The following is a 19,792-nucleotide window of genomic DNA, read 5'->3' on the forward strand; positions in this document are numbered from 1 at the left end:
ATTAGACAAATGAAAACTGTGTAAACACAAAACACATTTTAAAAATAATTCAATGCAAAAAGTTATCAAACACCCATATTACCCATTGCCCCCGTTAGTTACTCGATAAACCAATTAACCAAAATTAATTATATAGATAATTAGATTCAGCTGATTGAACACCATCAGGCTTGATTGCAGCTAGCTCTGTTGAATCTAAACCTCACTCATATTGAACCTTACCATCAACGTGAAGTAGTCAACACAAAGTTTCTACAAGCATATTATGCCACAATTAAAGGAAATTCCAGAAGAGATGGGAAAAAGTTGTTAAAATATATCAGTCTGGAAAGGGTTACAAAGTCATTTCTAAGGCTCTGAGACTCCAGAGAACTACAGTGCGAGCCATTATCTCCAAATGGAGAACACTTGGAACAGCGGCGAACCGTCACAGGAGTGGTCAGTCTACCAAAATTTGACCAAGGGTGCAGCAAAACCTCATCCAGGAAGTCACTAAAGATCCCAGACGAACATCCAAAGAACTGCTGGCCTCTCTAGCCTCAGCTAAGGTCAGGTATTCATGGCTCCACAATATGAAAGAAACTTGGCAAAAATGTGAGAATATCAAGTGGAAACCACTACGAACTACGAAAGAGAAACATCAATGCTTGTCTCATGTTTGCTAAGAAGCACCTCGATGATCTCCAAGCTTTTTGGTATAATGTTCCATGGACAGATGAGTCAAAAGCTGAACTTTTTGGACGACACGGGTCCCATTACAGTATGTCTGGCATAAAGCAAATATAGCATTTCACTGTAAGAATATCATATCAACATTCAAATGTGATGGTAGTGTTATAGTGTGAGGATGCTTTTCTGCCTTGGGACCTGGATGATTTGCCGTTATTGAAGGAACCATGAATTCTGCTCTGTACCAGAAAATTCTTAAGGAGAATGTCCCATCATCTGAGCTGAACCATAATTGGGGTTTGTACCAAGATAATGAAGCAAAACACAAGTGTACATCTGAATTACTTAAAAGAATCAAAATTAAAGTTTTGGAGTGGCCTAGTCAAAGTCCTCACTTGAACCATCTAGAGATGCTGTGAGAGGACCTGAAATTACCAGTTCATGCTTGGAAACATAAGAATTTGTCTGAATTAAAGTTCTGCAAAGAAAAGTGGGATAAAATTCCTCCACGGTGATGTGAAAGACTGATATTAAATTTTATCAAGCATTTGGTTGCAATTATTGCTGCTAAAGGAGGTGTAACCAGTTATTAAGTGTAAGAAGACCCAACAACGGCTCCACCCGCTCAGGAGGCTGAAGAAGGCAAGTCTCCCCACTCCGGCCCTCACCACCTTCTACAGGGGCACCATTGAGAGCGTCCTAAGCTACTGCATCACTGCCTGGTTCGGGAACTGTAAAGTGTCTGAACAAAAACAACTTGATAGGATAGTGAAGACAGCTGGGAAGATCATTGGCACCCCTCTCTTCTCCTTGCTAGACATCTATCACCAGCGCTGCACCCGCAGAACCTCCAATATCATAACGGACCCCTCCCACCCCTCCCTCAGTCTGTTCTGCCGTCTGGGAAGAGGTACAGGAGCATCTGTGCTAACACCACCAGGCTGCTCGACAGCTTCTTTCCGCAGGCTGTCCAGACTAGGAACACACTGGGCCCCCCCCCCACAAGCACGCCCACCCCCTTTACTCACCCCTGATCCCCCTCAGCATAGTCACTCACTCCGGTGACTATGCCAGCTGTCCAGACTATGAACACACTGGGGATTCACTCTTGTGTATATGTGCAATTTTAATACACTTTTTAAAAGAAAGGACAATAGTTTGCTATCTTTTTAACCCTATATTTTTTTAGTTAATTAAGACTTTTATAGTAGATTGTATATTTATTAGAGCCTGACCGATATATCGGTTTGGCCGATATATCGGCCATTATTTGACTTTTTTGACGACATCGGGATCGGCAGTTATGCCGCCAATGTGCCCCGATTTTTTAATAAGTATAATAAACAAAAAAACAATGATTATTTATCTGTACTTGTCTGTTTGAATGTTGTAATTGCTATTTACTAGAATTATCCAGTAGAGGGAGCTCTAATACAAGTGTGAACTGCAGCAGCTGACGCGCTACTTCTCTAATAAGACGATTGCCGCAATAAATGTATGTATATTTAGTGAAAGTTTTTAATTAAATGCGTTTATACGACCACTATGTTTATCAATCCTCATTATCAAGCGAGAGAGCTAGCTAACATATTTGGTTCACTTTCGCAAGCTAGCTGGCTAGCAAGCCTTTATGAAGTGGCAGTGAGCACATAAGCAGCGTAGGATCTACATCGCTGTATTCTCAAATAAATAACCAGCCAAAATAAAATGGTGATTGAATGTATCACACATTTGTTTTTTTTTAAATCTGAGATAATGATATTAGCTACTATATGATGCTGTGTAAATAGCCGACGCGTGATTGCAAGCGAGTATGTCATCTAGTCACGCGTCATCGTAGCAAGCTAACCAGACAGTAAAAACGCAGATAAAACACTTCTAACATGGATCATTTTAAGCCATGTTATCTAGCTTTGTCGTGATAACATGAGAGAAGGATTGCTGTTGGAGAAGTGAATCAACCAACAGTTAGTGCGGGTAACCTGCACGAAAGCGCATTGTAGTTTTTTTCACATATTTCATCCAGTCAATTTAATTTAATCTAACGTTACACTTGATTCACTCTTTAGCTCCGCTAGATAATGTCTTACCTTTTGAGATCATGTAGTAGAAATAAAATAAGAAAATATAATTCATTTAACTTACTGAGAATATATAATAAGAAATAATGAGGCTGTGTCAATAGCTAATACGTTATTGCGAGCGAGTGTGTCATCTAGTCACGCGTCAGAGCACATTGTAGTTATTTTCACCGCCTAGTTCTTATGGATAGGGAAGCTCGCTAGATAGTCTTACTCTTTGAGATCATGTAGTAGGAATAAAATAAGAAAATATAATTAATATACTGAGAAGAGATACTAATAAATAATAATAACAAATTAATAACAACAACAACAAAAATAATAATATTCATAAAAATATATGTTTGAAACTGGAAAACTGATTTTTTTTTTAATTAAATTTTTATAGAGATGGCTGGAAAAGAAAGGAGTAAAAGCAAGGTATGGAGTTATTTTGATTTCACACACTTGGTGTTAATATATATATTTAATTTAATATCATCTTTTACTTTTTTTATCTAAAAAGTTCTTTGTGTGTTTTTATTTTTATTTGTTTGCTTATAAGTTAAATGTCCTTAAATATAGAAACTTTAATAAAATATAATATTTTTTTAATGTCGTTTGAGTTCCCTTTGTCTAATATTTCATTTTGCCTAAAGATCTGAAACCATTCAGTGTGACAGATATGCAATAATAGGGGAAATCAGGAAGGGGCCGAAAAAACATTTCTTACAGCACTGTAAATTTTGGTACTAATAAAGCTATTCAAAGGTGTTTAATCCAAAACACTTTAAAATGGCTATGGGCCAAGCAATGTTGGAGATGGAAGAACCTGCCATGAGCATTGCAGCATTGTAAAACAATGTTTTTAATTTTTCCATTGTTGTTTGAATATAACAACGTAATGAATAGGAGAACATTTCAGTGTTTATAATAAGTAAACAATACCAAAGCACAATGACAGGCTTGTTTCTCTGGCTTCAGTCCTTTTGACATTTCCATTTCAACAATGTAAGTTAAAATAAATAGGCTATTAATAATTTAACTGTGACGGGGCTCGGTCTGGTGGAAGGATTTGGAGAAGTCTGGGCCATGTCTACTGGTTGAGTGGGCACACAAACCTGGGTTGCGTTGAAGAATTAGCCCAGAGCTTAAAGGTTTTCTTCTTTCCACCGTTTGTGGCTGAGACCAGGAATCCACACCCTGAGATAAAGAAAGTGAGAAAAGTAGAACCGAGTAGAAAAGCTTGAAAAGCTTTTGCTGTGTTTGGTATATCTTAATGACTTTGTTATTTTAATTTATTATTTTTACCTGGAACCTGCGAGGAGGAAAAGAGATTTGAGCTAAAAACCTGAAAAGCTTTAATTTTTAGTTTATTTTAATTAATTATTTTTACCCTGATCCCATGAGAGGGAAAGGAAATTTTGGTTTATTTGTTCGTTTTAGTGAACACACATTATCTCTATCAACAAATAAAACAATAGTAAAAATCAGGGGTGTCACCCGGTATTTGACCATAATATAACGAGCTCTTTCTAGTTTTTGGCTCTTGAACCTTTTTATGAACTTAATGAAGTATTCAGTTAACTTTTTTACTGGTTTCTCGGCCTATTAACTTAAAAGAAACCACACCCATTATGACCCGATTCTTTTTCAGGAAAGAAAAGTATATAATGAAAAAAATGGTTCAGTTGGAGCACTGGACTTCACGGCTGTTGAAATTACTTCATTAAATTTTATCAGGTATTAAAGTGTACAGCAGTATTGTTTTCAAGATATTCCTTGCCCATTCAGACTCAGTTCTGTCACTATATTGAGGTTAATGAGGCTGCTGCTCTTCAGATTCCCATTCTGGTTTTACTAAGATGGCTTTGTCTAACACATCTACTCCATATGTTCGCAGAAAGCTGGATCTTTTATTTGCCTTTTAAAAAATATTGTATAGAGCTGTGAGAAGGGGTGGGATCGGTGGTGTGTTTTGAATAAGTCATTGGTTTATGTTTCCATTGGCATAATTTGTACAAAGGTCATGGATCATACCTGCACTCGTCAGTGGAGGCTTAATGTTTTTCTCTCCTCCTTACTGTTTATAACAGCTGTAGCAGACAAAGACTAATGGTTTACTCCTTCATTTCTGACTATGAATGCAAGCCAGAAACTGTAACAAGAGCCATATGGCTCTAGCCCTGTTAATGTATCACATTTTCTCCTAACCACTAAACCAAAAGTAAAATAAGTGAATCTGTGTCAATGCTAATGAGCTGTTGCACAAAATCCATTAATAAGAATTGGTTTGGTTAATGTAGTGTTGAATATACTCACTCAGACACAAAATGTACACAATTTTTGGGGCTGTATTGGCTGGATGTTAAAAAAAAGATCTTTTTAGAGTTGTATGTAACATTTTAGAATGTGCAATGACAGCAAGGCCAGATGGTTTAGGCATGTACAAAGTTAGAATTTAGGCCTTCTGTATTTCTACATTGTGGTTTTCAAAACTAGTAATTCTGTCTTCTTTCGGACATACTTGTTTTTGGTTTTCTGCTTTGCCCATATTTTGCCCGAATTAGAATCCACAATTAGTTTTCCTACCCATTGCTATAACCTCCTCAGTTCAGGAGAATGCAGACAAGCATACTATTTTCCAAAACATGAGGCCAGCCGCTGCTTCTTTTGGTTCAGCAGTCCATCAGTCAAACTCCCACTGAAATGCGCTGCTTTTGCAGGCAGATTTTGGGCACCTGATTTACCAGCGGGAGTTGCTGAAACTTAATAAGAAACAGATGTCCTGCTGATTTTAATCCCTCCTCTCTGGGTGACGTGATGGTCAAATGTGCCATTCTGCTGTGGTTGCAGCCACAGTCTGTACTGGCACAGTATGAATTTGATTGTTTCCCACCCTCAAGGTCTCCCTTTGCCAGTCTGGGGGTTCATCCACAGCTTGGAACAGTGCCTCCAATTGGCCTCTTGCTGCATAGCTCCAACATTCACTGATGTAGTTATTATTTTTATCTTACAACCCCTGGCAAAAATTATGGAATTAGAGGATGTTCACCTGGCTTTTTTTTTACTTCGTAGCAAATAAAGAAATCACAGATATGACACAAAACATTTTTTGTTTAATAGCTGGACATTCTGGCTTTGTGGAACATACCTCAAACAAATTAAATTAAATTATTTTAATTAATGGCACATTTTTTTCCAGATCAAGTAGAAGAAAAAAATTTAGAATCACTCAATGTTGAGGAACAAAAATTATGTAATCATCAACAACAAAAAAATCACAATTAATACTTTGTTGCTCCTCCTCGGGCTTTTATGACGGCCTGAATTCTTTGAGGCATGGGCTTCACTAATGAAAAACAATATTCTCCATCAAGCTGGTTCCAACTTTCTCGAATATAGGTTGACAGATCAGCTTTGCAGGATTGGAGCCTTGTCATGGACCAATTTTTTCTAAATTTCCACCATAAATCGGATTGAGATCCGGACTGCTTGCTGGCCATGTCATTGAGTTGATATGCCTTTCCTGAAGAAAAGCTTTAACAATCTTTTCTCTGTGGCAATATGCATTATCATCCTGAAAAATGACTTCATCATCACCAAACCTATTTTCTATCGATGGAATGAGAAAAGTGTTCAAGATTTCAATGTACACCTGTGCAGTGACTGTTGAGGTAATGATTGCCATCTCCCCAGGCCCTTTACCTGACATGCAACCCCATATCATATAAATAAGTGGGGAAATTTGATTGTTTTATTCAAGCAGTCATCTTTCTATGTTTCATTTGAACGGCACCAGACAAAAGTTCCAGTATCATCTTGGCCAATGCAGATTCGTGATTCATCACTGAATATCACTTTCATCCAATCAGCCACACTCCCTGATTGCTTCTCTTTAGCCCACTGTAACTTCTAACTACTAACTAACTGTTTTCTTCTGTTTAGGTGTTAGTGCTGGTTTTCGTTTGGCTTTTCTACATGTAAATCCCATTTCATTCAGCCAATTTCTTACAGTTCTGTCACAAACATTGACTCCTGTTTCCGCCCATTTGTTTTTCATTTGTTTTGTTGTGCATTTTCTATTTTCAAGGCATATTGCTTTGCGTTTTCTATCCTGACGCTTTGACGTCTTCCTTGGTCTACCCATATGTTTTCCTTTTATAACCTTCCCATTTTGTTTAAACTTGCACCAAATTTAAGACACAGCTGACTGGGAACAACCAACATCTTTTGCCACATTCCATGTTGGATTTCCTTCTTGAAGGAGTTTTATAATCCTTTCCATTGTTTCAATTGACAACTCTCTTGTTGGGGCCATGTTTCCTTTCAATTAGCTAAGTCCAACAGCTCGTTAAGGTCTGTAAGCACTCTCTTTTTTTTTGCCATTTTCTCCCATTTTATTCCCAATTTAGTTGTTATACAAATTCCCCGTGTGTATCACAGTCCTGGTCGATGCACTATCCTCTGTCAGTCTGGGGAGGGTGTAGACTACCACATGCCAGCCTCCGATACATGTGGAGTCGCCAGCCGCTTCTTTTCATCTGACAGCGAGGAGTTTCACTGGGAGAGCGTAACGCGTGCGGAGGTTCACGTTGTCTCCCCCAGATTCCCTCCCTGCTGAACAGGCGCCCCGACCAACCAGTAGGAGCCGCTAATGCAACGATCAGGACTCATACCCTCACCGGCTTCCCACCCCCAAACACCAAGCCGGAAGTACCGCTGCCGGGGATTGAACCCAGGCCTCTGCGGTGGTAGGCGAGTGCTTATGCCTCTATACTACTCAGACGGCCCAGTACTCTCTTTTAACTGCAGACTAACATTTGAGTTCAACATTGAGTGATTCCATAATTTTTTCCTCTACTTGATCTGGAAAAAATTAGTGTGCCGTTAATTCAAATAATTTTATTTAATTTGTTTGAGGTATGTTTTATGAAGCCAGAATGTTCAGATATTAAACAAAAATTGTTTTGTGTCATATCTGTGATCTGTTTATTTGCTATGAAGTAAAAAAGCTGGGTGAACATCTACTAAGTGTGGTGATTCCATAATTTTTGCCAGGGGTTGTAGGCCATACAAATGTATTACTAATTTAAAAGATTGTTTTTCAGAAATGTGAGAAGGTCAAGGTTGGGGGTGGGGGGGTTGATGGGGTAAGCTGACCCCTGTGAAAATATGGATTTAGACTGCTGGTATACCCAAGACTGGTATAGAAAAGCCCCTCTAATTGAATTTGTGTAGAGAGGAGTCCATATTATCAGAGTGCTTTTGACAACTGGTTAACAAATGTCCAGCCTGAATTGATGCATATTAAATGTTACATCTCAACTTACTTGATAACCCCTTCTGCATCGCCCCTTTTTTAACACAAGCCTGAAAATGACATACCCAAAATAAAACAGTTGATTTCCCCATACCAGTCACACCACCGTCTCCTTGTTCTCCCTTTGCCACTTCTGGCAGCAGCAGGTGGAAGACTGTAAAAAAAAAAAAAGAAAAAAAAACTACATTAGCTATTCAGTTAACTAATTCATTGATTGAGGACCATTGATTGAAATTTTTATCAAATACCCCACCCCATCAACATGTCAGACATACTCCAAAATTTCACATGCCACATTTGTTATTCAAAATCAGCCCTACTTCTTATTTATAAGCATACTGAATAATGATAAACATATTTTGAGAATGTATTTAGATGCTCATCAATATAAAATGGGATCAAGTCCTTTATTAAACATGCCCTCTCCTGTGGAGTCAAAGCTGTTTTCGCTGTCCTCATCAGAAATATTCACTCAGACAAGTTATTTCTTCCAAGGCCTCCAAATTTTGAGTCTTCTGTTTAGACTTAGGCATTGCAAATAGTTTTTTGTTTTAAAACAACAACCTTTTTAGGTATAAAGCCTCAAGAACTTTTCTTGCCAGTGTGTAACATTTTTAGCATGCTTACTAAAAACATATGATTTGTTTGTGCAGGAGAATTAATACATGTCCTTTCATGCAAGCCTAACAAACTATACACCTTGAGAGATCCAAGGCACTCTTTATGGTAAAGTTAGCCTTTAAAGGAAGCCTTTATTGAAACATGGCAAGAAAAATCAAAATGTGCTGGTCCTACACATTGCGGCCTCACACTTACTTCATCAGGGGTTCCAAAAGCATATCAAGAGGGCCTTGAATTGAAAAATGAAGGGCGATACATTGATTAGAAGGACAATATCAGTCATGAGAATGAAAAATGATAAGTCTAACGTGGAGTTTGATGTTGAATGGGCTTCTATTGGATGGGGCAAAGGGGGGGGGGGTTTGCTTACACGGGTATATCTAAATATCTAAATATTGAAGCAAGCAACCTAAAAACTGTTTGGGGTGTACACAAAAGCCTGGGTAGGTGTGAAAATTACGCCAGAAGTGTTATAAAGTGAAATTCCCCTTTAATCCCAGTCTCTCCTTGGACAAGCTCCGAGATTGAGGATAATGAGAACATTCTTGAATTCTTTCTTTCTCTCTGGTTTGGCCTCTTCATCCTTGGTCTCTCCCTCTGCTCCTGCCTCATCTGGGCATGATACGTTGGTCTAAAATATCAGATAGAGTCGTATCCTTGGTGCGATATTCCTTGTCGCTACTAGGTAGATGGAACGATACGAACCGAATTCTATTGTGGCCGTGTGGATTATGGGAAGTAAAGTGAAGTAAATAAACCTTATTTACTTTATAATAATTTGCTCCTGTTTAAATTTTTACAACTTCTCACGTTTGAGGAAGTTTGAAAAATATAGCTGACTGAGCCGTCTCTGTCTCTTCTTGCAAAATGGCTTTTTGCTTTTTAGCATCTTCAATAAAGAGTTGTATTAAATCTAAGCAACACTTGTTTAGAATGGCTTCTTTTTCTTGCCATGTTTCAATACAGGCTTCCTTTAAAGGCTAACTTTACCATAAAGAGTGCCTTGGATCTCTACCTGTTTGCCACTTGTATTTTTTCACCATTTTGACTGGCAAACTAAACCCTTTTTGATTCATTGATTATTTTCTCCTTTTTCCAACAAGCACCTTTTTGGCTATTATCTTTGTCCATGAAGCGCTCCTTCTCTAACCTTTTTGTCAAAAGCTCAATTGACATATTAATAATATTTTTATTTCCTGAATATGATAAATGTGTTTTTTCCAAGCCATCCAAGAAGTAAATTATACGTGTGTGCTGGAAAATGACCCACTGCACAGCATACAACACTGGATGTGCCCCACGAGTGACTTCACCAAACAAGGGATTCAGGGATTTTCCCTAAGCAGAGCTAGCATCTGTTTTCATAGCAAGTTGATAATATTTGAGATCACAAATGAGTTAAAATTGTGTTAGCATTTGTTCTGTGGTGTGAAATTTGGATTTAAGACGAACGCTTTCAGGCAGTGGGATGCGATTTCTACTACTTCTTGGCTGTTATTGTCTATTTCCAGTATAGCAAAATAAATTGGGGGTGGGATACTGGTGCTATGCATAAATGTTTTAGCTGAGTGTTAGTCCACTTAAAGACATTTCACAAACCCTACATTTCTCTTGTGGAACGGCATGTCGCATAGGGCTGCTTGGAAAAAGTGGGCTCAGCTTCCTCTCACAGACTGATTTAGGGTGGGGAGAGCCACAGAGGGATCATGTGGTGAGGGACCAGCGGCTGACCTCGAGGCTCACGCCACTCTAATTCATACCCAAGATATCTGCCTCTCTTTCTGAGGCTCATTTCCACACACTTGCTCCCTTGCTCTCCTTCCACCCCAAACCCCATCCTTCCACCTCTTTCACATCAGAGAAAAACTGCTTTCCTTCCTGTTTTTCTTTTCCTTTCAGAGGCGTTTTGTAGTGAATTACATAAGGGGCCAGTGGTGCCTGGTTTCTCTCTGTTGTTTTGCTTAACCCGCCAAAGGGGCATGGTTCTCCGTTCATATGTGAAGCAATTTCCACCAGGAGTTCCCTTGTGCCTTCAGACGGTACATTCAACAAGTTGAGGAAGAAACGGGCTAGTTTTCCTACGCAATTTGTTAGTAATGGCTCAATGATCCTGCAGTTCTGGTTTGCCTGCATTCCACCATACATCTGGAGTTGGTTTTGGTTTGAGTGTGTAATCCTATTTTTCAAATTTCATGGTGTATCAAAGGAAAGTTGTTCAAATGCCAGGATTGGTAATTTTCCAAAATCCATGTACAAGATTTGTTTTTGATGTTTTTTGATTTGTGAATATTGCATAGTTTTGAGAAGATGTGTTGTCAAGATGCTTTGGTCAGTATTCTAGTGGTTAAAGCAATGCTTTTGCATGATTAGACGCCTCCCTTTATTTGAGAAATTTTTGAAAGCTGTAATTTATGACTAGAGGCTTGAAGACTGCATGTTTCAAACTCTACTGACCCATATTATTTGAAAGAGTGTGACTATTTCTATTGGTCCAAAGTACATAGCCTGTTTCTCCAGTGAAGCAGGCTATATATTGCTAGAAATATCACATAAATGTAAATAGATTTTTCTACCATCTGCAGGTAATGCCTACAGTGAAAAGAGATATTTTATTATTCTGTAGTAGCCAGAGCTACCAAATCAAAAGCTCCCTTTTAATGCTATTTTTCTCACAGTCTTACAAAGTGACTGCGTCCAATCACAGCTTCTGAGGAACTCTGCTCTTAGGAACACCTTAGGTTAAGCAAACCGTGATGGCACGCTAGGTTGACAGTTGACCCTTAGCAGCTGCCTCTCTGCTATTGTGGATCACCACTGATGAGTGATATATATATTTTTGTTTTCCCTCCCTTTGGCTTCTAATGGGGCCAGCGCCCTTTTGACCTCTCCTACGCGAGCCGATGACGAACGAGACCGTGCTCAGGTCAGAATACTCTGCAGTCCATACATCATACCGTACTAATAAACGTCAGCACCAAAGTAGAATTCCCTTATTTTGTTTGTCTTGTAGGGTATTTTTACAGGAGGAATTGTGCAGAACATTACTACATGGCTAATGCATCATATCACCTGTGTCTCAGATATACTACTTGAGTTATTCCCCATAAATATCCATGACTCTCCAAGTCAGTCCCTGTGACATTTTCCCCCTCCAGATTTTTGTAGCCTTGAGATTGCAGTCCATTTCACATTTTTGCATAGTGTGTAAATGGAGTGCTTTTCTTAAGAAAGCACAACAAAATTGAATTCTTTAAAAAAGGTTTGGAAACACATGGCATATTGCTTTTGCTATGTTCAGCAGGCCAAGAGGTGCAGAATCTCTGAGGAAAAGACATTCCTGTCTTTTTTTCCCTTCTTTCTGAATGCCACATGGAAAAGGAAAACTTCTGGAAATTCAGTAGTATTTACTGAACTGCATTACTGAGATCAGGGATCAACGATACAGGGGCGACATAGCTCAGGAGGTAAGACCGATTGTCTGGCAGTCGGAGGGTTGCCGGTTCAAACCCTAACCCTGGGCGTGTCGAAGTGTCCTTGAGCAAGACACCTAATCCCTAACTGCTCTGGCGAATGAGAGGCATCAATTGTAAAGCGCTTTGGATAAAAGCGCTATATAAATGCAGTCCATTTACCATCCATTTACGATCCTCTGTTGCTCAGTTTGAAGAGCAAAAGCTTGTTCATTAGCACCTGTTCAACCCTTTCTCCTGAAGCATTTATAAAGGCAATTTTCACATCGGTGTACTACTCTTAAATAAAGCCTTACAACTTTGTGGCAACAGACAGCAGAGAACTTATGGCATGATTTGAAGGGCACTTGTGTGCCATCAAGAATATGTATCAAAATTTAGGAAATGCATGAAGAATTATTCTATTATTGAGCCAGTGTCAAAATTATTATATAGAATTCACCCCCAACCTCTTCCCCACAACAGCAAAAAAGAAAATTGTGTAGATAATTAAGAGCAGTGAAATTTTGAAAGGGTTTCTCAAAGATGTCAGAAACCTCTCCAAATTGCACATTTTGGATAATGTTTTCTTCACTCAAAATCACATATTTTGGACAGATAAGAGAGGAGAATCAATTCTAACATGTTTTAACTGTCAATAACTTTAATTATTAACTTTACTATGTTCAATGCTGATATACGTGCATTAGCTATCAGGGATTATAACTGAAAACTAATATAAGTTTGGGTCGAATGTGCATTGCTGTTGCTAACGTTACTGCTGCAAACGTCACCCACCTATTGCCTATTGAGAATGTGTCCGTTAGAAGCTTTGTAAAAGAGAGAGATGGTCTGTATGTATGGCAGCGGGAGTGACCGATTGTAGCTTACATCTGCAAGGATGTTGTTCACATTCCGAACGTGTTAAGCAATGGGAAATTATCCAATGTGAAATCGTAAACATCTTAGAAAAAATGTCTGTGCTATTTGCACAAATAGCACAAGCAACTTGATGAACTACTTGCCAAACTTGATAGATCTTGCTGAAAAGCTGTTGGACGAGTGGCATACAGAATGTTGATGTGGAATAAGAAGAAATAATAAGGAGGACACTAAACTCTCTTTTTCAGTGAACTTAAATGCCCTCCTGTGGGGCCATAACTTTTGTCTAGGATGCCATCTTCATAGTACCCTGTAAATTTGTAAATATACTATGTTTATTTCTTTTTTTTTTTTCTTCTTTCCTATATCACTTTTTATACCGAAAATGTAACTTGTACGTGTAGCTATCTTGTACCCAGTATTAACATCTCTCACCTGCTAAGGGACTACAGATGAAAATTAGCTCTTGAGCTAACTCTGGCACTGTACCATTTGACGCAACTGCGGAAATGTTGATTACCGTGTGTTGTCCCTTTTAAATACATAATAAATCTTTGAGCAAACCTCCACTTTATAAACAATTAATTAATTTCTTTGAATGTGAAATGTCAAAAATATCCATAACAGAAATGGCTGTTCATTTTATCAGGCTGTCTTGGTATATTATTCAAAGTAAAACAAATCTTTGAGAATTAAATACTTACCAATGTGAATGGATGGAACATGGAACACCACACCACCGCATTTTCTTGGTCTCCACTGGTATGCACAAATTTGGCACTGGCGTGCAAATTTAAAAGAAGCATGAAAAGGCCTCCTCTGTTTTTACATTTTGAAGGGTACACCCCAAGAAAGTCTTGCCCACATTTTGTGGGAAAAAATTCTGGACTCTAGACAAATGTTCAGCTCCATGACAAAACCTGTCTTTCAATATGACCTACCATGAAGGTGGTGTCCCTGTTCTTATTCAGTGTAATTGTGCTGATTTTTTCTGTGTAATTGTGATTTACTAAACAGAGGCAGTGATTGATAGATCCCCTGTAATTAATGTATATCCTTGTGACATTTTAGAAGTAGGTCTGTTAATGTTGCCAACTGAATAACATGATATTGCAGAGAACATAACCGTATTAGTCGCTGTTTGGGGGTAAAAGGTAGACCTGTCTTGTTTTGAATACCTTGCTATACATTCCACTGATTCTGTCTCCTTTTCATTTTATGTAAACAACTCTTCAAGCCAACCTTCAGTTTGCTACATTCCTAATATCTCAATCTTAGCTCCTTCGTCCATCGTCGATCTGTCTGCTTTTTTGTTGCTCCTCCCTATCCCAGGAGGAAAAGCCTCTCGTTCCCGAAGGAATCTGTGTGCGCCATTGTTGTCAGGCTGTGGGATCTCTTTTTCTTCAAACAAACGTTTCCTGGAATAGCAGCCGCAGCCCATCACGAGACATCCACCCCCACACTCGTCCAGTGAGGGAGGGGCCAAGCCTAGCTTGATCAGAGACTGGCTGCTCCCCCAGAGAGGCTTCCTAAAGTTGTTGTGCTTCCACCGCTGGTCCCTCACCAGCACGCCCGCCAACTGCTGCGCATGCAGCCGCGCAAACAGTCCACTGTCCCGGAAAGAGGGCGCCTTTTTACTATATTCTGGCAAGTTTTTGTAGGGCTGTTGAGATGGTCCACATACTCAATATTACATAGGGGCTCATGGAGACACCATAAAGGATAAATTCTATGATGTTGTGCAGCTTGTACACTTTATAACAAGCATATATTTCTGTTGTACACGGTATAGGCTGTGCATACAGTACACATTTGTTTTCATATGAGAAAAATGTACTTATGTTTCTATTCACAGTGTACCAACTGCATGGCTGTACATCAGCAAGATAAAGATACACAAACATCTTTTTTTATTCTTTGGGGCTCAGCCCTTGCAGTTGATTTTGCAGATGGGCAATTTATTTCTCTACTTTGAGATATTAAAAATAAGTCAAGCATGATCAAATCTCAAAAATTCATAAAATTAAATAGCCTTTCCAGTACTCCCTTGTGATTTATGGCGTTCTTGTGGTTTGACCCGAGTTAAACTGCCAAGGCTCTGGGCAGCACTGCACAGTTTGATATCAATCACTCTGAATTAAGAATAAAGCAGTCAAAAATACTGAGAGAGCAGAATAAATGGTAGCTGGGTTTGCCAAGAAAGTCTGGTTAATGCTATCGCTGTAGATGTTTTTCTCATTTAATTTAGATTTTTGTTACTCCTCTGTCTGCATTTTGAATGGCTACCTGTATTTTTGTCTTTGCCAGGCAGATATGTAAACCCCAAGTTAACAGCTCAGAAGGTAATCTACAGAACTGTGCTCGCACATAATAAAATAACTTGAGCTGTTTTCTTTTGAACTGCTTTTCAAGACAGTCTGAAGCTAGCAACTGTCCCAGGAAAGGGGTTATTTGCAGTCATTTTCCAGTTTACAGTTTATGTCGGCACCAAGACAAAAAAAAAATAGTTCAGATTCAGAATGTTCCTGCTGTTTTTGGCTGCAGTGCACAGTGGCTGAGCGGTGGGTTTGGGTGGGTGGGTGGGTGGGCCGGGATTTCATCTGCTCCATGAACCCAGCAACCAAACAACTGAACATCCCATGGAAGTACATGCACCATTTACATTTTGATGTGTGCGTGCATGTGTGTGTGTGTGTGTGTGTGTGTGTGTGTGTGTGTACACACATGTAAAAAATAAGGGAAACACAGACCTGAGACATTCTATATGTGAGAGATTAGTGGACAACGTGGACTGTTCATGAAAGTAAGGCATCAAAGTGCACTGTTCAATTTACCATAAAAGCACATAAACACATTTGTTGGCAAAAAAAGAAATGAATAAATGAAAGATCGGCAAGGCTATTGAAGTATACGAATGTTTGAAAATATAATGCACTGCACTTATTTTGTCAAGTTATGCACCATTATTATTTATACTTACATGTCCCATTTTATTACTACTCTAGCTTTATTCACAACTTATTTTGCCCTCAGTTTTTAACTCATGGTATAATACAAGAGCACATAAGCCTCAGTCATATTGACACAATGCGATGGATTATGATCCAGCTAAAGTCATTCATTTGAAATGGAGAGGCTGCAGTACTGGACAGTCATGCTGTTGGATTGTGGTCTCGCCGTGGCGGTTTTTCCTACTACTGTGGTGTGCGGCTGGGGAGGCATGGTGGCTGTGCCAGTTCTATTGAGGGTAGAGATGGTCTGGTATTTATGCACCCAGATGGCTTTGATAGGCTAGCCTAATTATTTGTGTTATAAAGCAATATTGTAGGTTAAAATGCAAGCATTGTAGTCCAGTAAAAAGTGTTTATGTGTTGCTTATTTTACCTTTTTTCTTTTGATACTTTAAAATGGTGTTTTTTTTTCCCAACACCAACACCAACAACTCATGATTTACATGAGGAGCAGACCAGATGCCATGCAGCGTCTGCTTACTTTCGTCGCCCATGTCAGCGGATTAGAACTATTGTTACAGCCATGTGTCAGACTGCAGCTGGTATAAAAGCTCAAATCGATAATGGAATGGAAGCAGATGCTGCATTGCCTTTGCTGTGCTCCTGCGGTATATCGGGCCAAAGGCTAGGCAAGCCACATCTCTTTTTGTTAAAGAAAAAACATGTGAACTAACTGGAGTGAAGTCATCACAGTTCTTCTCTGCAAAATGTATTTCTTTTTGGAGGTAACTGTTAGCTATATAAACATGAAAACCTCACAGCTAACTAGTTAACTATATCTGTGGCTACTGTCAAGTTGGCTAGCTAGCTTGATTTATGATAGTGTTGGCTTGCTGTATGTCTAGAGAGGGAGACGACTAATAAAGTGTGTGTGTGTGGTCTGTCTATATACAGTGTGTCCTCAGTTTACCTTTGCTTGATCATCGGACTCCAGGTTTAAACAACCATAAGAAAATTGAAAGTTTGGAGGCCGGTGCCTCTGTCTCATTGCTTGTTTTGGAATATGGTTTGGGGGTTATGCTCGTGAAAGAATTCAGAAATTAATGAATCAAGAAACAAGTACAGAAATAAAGGCAGAAATATTATGTCAGATTTTATCTATTAAATATACTGTGTACATTCATTTATTTTTGCATTTTTCTTGCATTTATTTATTTATTTATTTTAAATTCTCACATTTTTTGTTCCTCCATTGTCACCTTCAAGGAAAAGCAATTTCATGGTTTTTTGAACAAGCCCTGTCATCTTGTCGCTTCGCTTTGCTGTACATGTGCTGATCCCACCCCACAGGCTCTGTAACCTCCTGCACAACTCCCCACACAAAGAGAATCGCGCTCAGAAACACCCGAACACTTCTTAGAAGAAATACAGGCAGTGGAGCACAGAGTTGGCAAATGTGCTCAAAGAGATTGGCAGAGCATCATAGATATGACTGAGCATATATTACTCTGAAGGTAAAAATCATGCATAATATCAGCCTTTAACATAAGATGTTTAAAAAAATGTACCACTGTATATTTTTATGAGAGGTATTATATTTAAATGGGTACCAGTGCAAGATGACAAAAACAGAGGTTTGCCATATGACCACTTAAATGATTTAATAAATTATTTAATCGTGGGGGGTTCTGGGATAGGCTCCAGGATCCCCCGCGACCCTGCCCAGGATAAGCAGGTATAGGTAATTGATGGATATTTTGGCAATTACAAATAATTTGATGTTAAACCACAATGTAGTTTAATATACACAATGTAGTTTAACCACTCTGTCATTTGCTTTTTCATTAATCCATCTTGAAATTTTACAGCATTTGTACAAAATGCAGATTCACAAGATTACAGGCGCCTTTGGACCAACAACAAATTAGTTGCTGTGACCAGCAAATGTCAATGCGATGCTGAAGGTTCAAGCAGCACGTAACATTGAATCTATTTATAATAATTGGTTCGAATTGGTTGGTTGTTTTCCCCATTACTTTTAACTGTGACAACAACCCCCTTATGTAGTACATTTTTCTGAATGCAAATAAACATGTATGACAGACCGTACCCCAAAATGGATACTCTATGAATGGAAAACCATGTCTGCTGTCCTTTTTTTGTCTTTCTAATGCTGAAGTCTTGAAAAATACCATTTCCTGTCTTAAAAACAGAATTCCTCTCCAAATCCATCTATTCAAGTATTGCTGTTTGCTTATTGTCGGGTTATGTTTCTCTTCGTTTTACTGAAATCTTACCTGGTGTAAACAGCAGAAGGAAATCACAAGGTTTAAAGTCCCATGTTAATTGGCATACTGATTTTAATTCCACTTGAGCATATAATTTTTTAGGACCATTAAATCTTTACTAATTGCTATGGGCCATTCTTATAATAGCCCAACTCCTAAACAGGAGGGTTTAGGAGTTGGGCTGAAGCCTACCATATGCATATCATTTTATATCCGGATTTTAGGTTATTTATTGCTCCGCTGTCGTTCTTTTTTATTTATTTATTTAACCTTTAATTACCCAGGGTAGGTTTATTTGACCAGAGGGAAGATTGCCCCCTGCTGGCCCACCAACACCGCTTCCAGCAGCAACTCAGTATTCCCTGGTGGTCTCCCATCCAAGTACTAAACAAGCCCACACTTGCTTAGCTTCAGCCACTCAGCAGGAGCAGAGTACATGGTGGTATGGCTTCTTGTCTCTGGGTGGAAAAGCCACAAGAACTAAGCTTGTTCATACTGTGAAATGGGAAAAAATTCACGGACTGCAATAAAAAGCACCATTGAAACTTGATATTGTGTCTGTGTAACCCAAGTGCCATCGCAAGGTGAAGGGGATGTGATAATACATCGCACTGCTTTGTTTGATAGTGCACATCTTTACTCTCACAACCAACTCAGGTAGAACTCATTGCATCATATTTTGTATAGATTAGGTCTTGTAATTAGGTCTTCAGATTAGGTCTTCAGACAGTGATAACTTAAGATGTTTAATTCAGTAAATCTAAGAGGGTTAATGCTTGGTTAATCTATTTTTTTTTATTAATGTTGGTTTTGGAGATGCCATCAGTATTCAAAAAGGGTGGCTTAATTTTGCATTAACCCCATGTTAAAAAAGGAGGAAGTTTCATTTGTTTTTGCATTTTTTTGTAAAGACAATACATTTTTATATTATTGTTTCTGACTTGTGCTCACACACACCACCTGGCAGTGATAACTTCAATGCAGACACAATTATGAAAATAGGAAATCTGAGGTCAAGCATTTTTTTAAAAATGAATGATAGGTATGGTCCAACATGGCATGCTCACTGAACAATGGAATGACATTTTTTCAGTAACATTTGTGTACAATAGATTGTTTTTCGTGATCTACCCAGAAACCAATCATCTAGTACTTCTGGTTCAGTGGATATTTATTTTAAGTTGATCAAAGTTCTGATTTAAACTGTGCTTGCATTTAGTCTGACTCTTCATGGGCAGAATTGGAAAATGGGGGATTTATACACAGAAACTGCTTGGTGTGTCATAGCTTTCTCGAGTATGAAAATAAAGAGCTTCTGGAACGTATTATATGCCCACTGTCGAGGTCCCTGGAGGCCCAGTCATACGGCTAATTTTGTGGGTCCGCCCACATGCTGTACTTTATTCTGGTTAACATAGATCAGCTGTGTGACGGTTTTCTGGGCAGTGGACCAATTCAGCACTTCCTTTGCCCCATAATAGTTGTTGGCTGTTGGCGAGGCAGACAAGGCTGTGTTTTGCCTATGTGGCACACAACCTGGAAGCTGGCT

General features: G+C 38.8%; 1 protein-coding gene and 1 long non-coding RNA gene across 2 annotated transcripts in view; one reads left to right on the top strand and one right to left on the bottom strand.

Annotated features, from left to right (window-relative positions):
* The window catches only part of bbox1 (butyrobetaine (gamma), 2-oxoglutarate dioxygenase (gamma-butyrobetaine hydroxylase) 1), a 60,208-nt gene that overhangs the window by 12,956 nt on the left and 27,460 nt on the right, over positions 1–19,792 (top strand). The gene's annotated exons all lie outside the window — the stretch shown is intronic.
* On the bottom strand, positions 3,416–14,573 carry LOC118228038. Its single transcript, XR_004765396.1, has 3 exons — positions 13,709–14,573; positions 8,118–8,206; positions 3,416–3,932 (listed from the first exon to the last, which is right to left on the bottom strand). It is a non-coding gene; the product is annotated as an uncharacterized LOC118228038 (long non-coding RNA).

This window comes from Anguilla anguilla, chromosome 5 (genome assembly GCF_013347855.1).
Source record: "Anguilla anguilla isolate fAngAng1 chromosome 5, fAngAng1.pri, whole genome shotgun sequence".
Taxonomy (NCBI): Eukaryota; Metazoa; Chordata; class Actinopteri; order Anguilliformes; family Anguillidae; genus Anguilla; species Anguilla anguilla.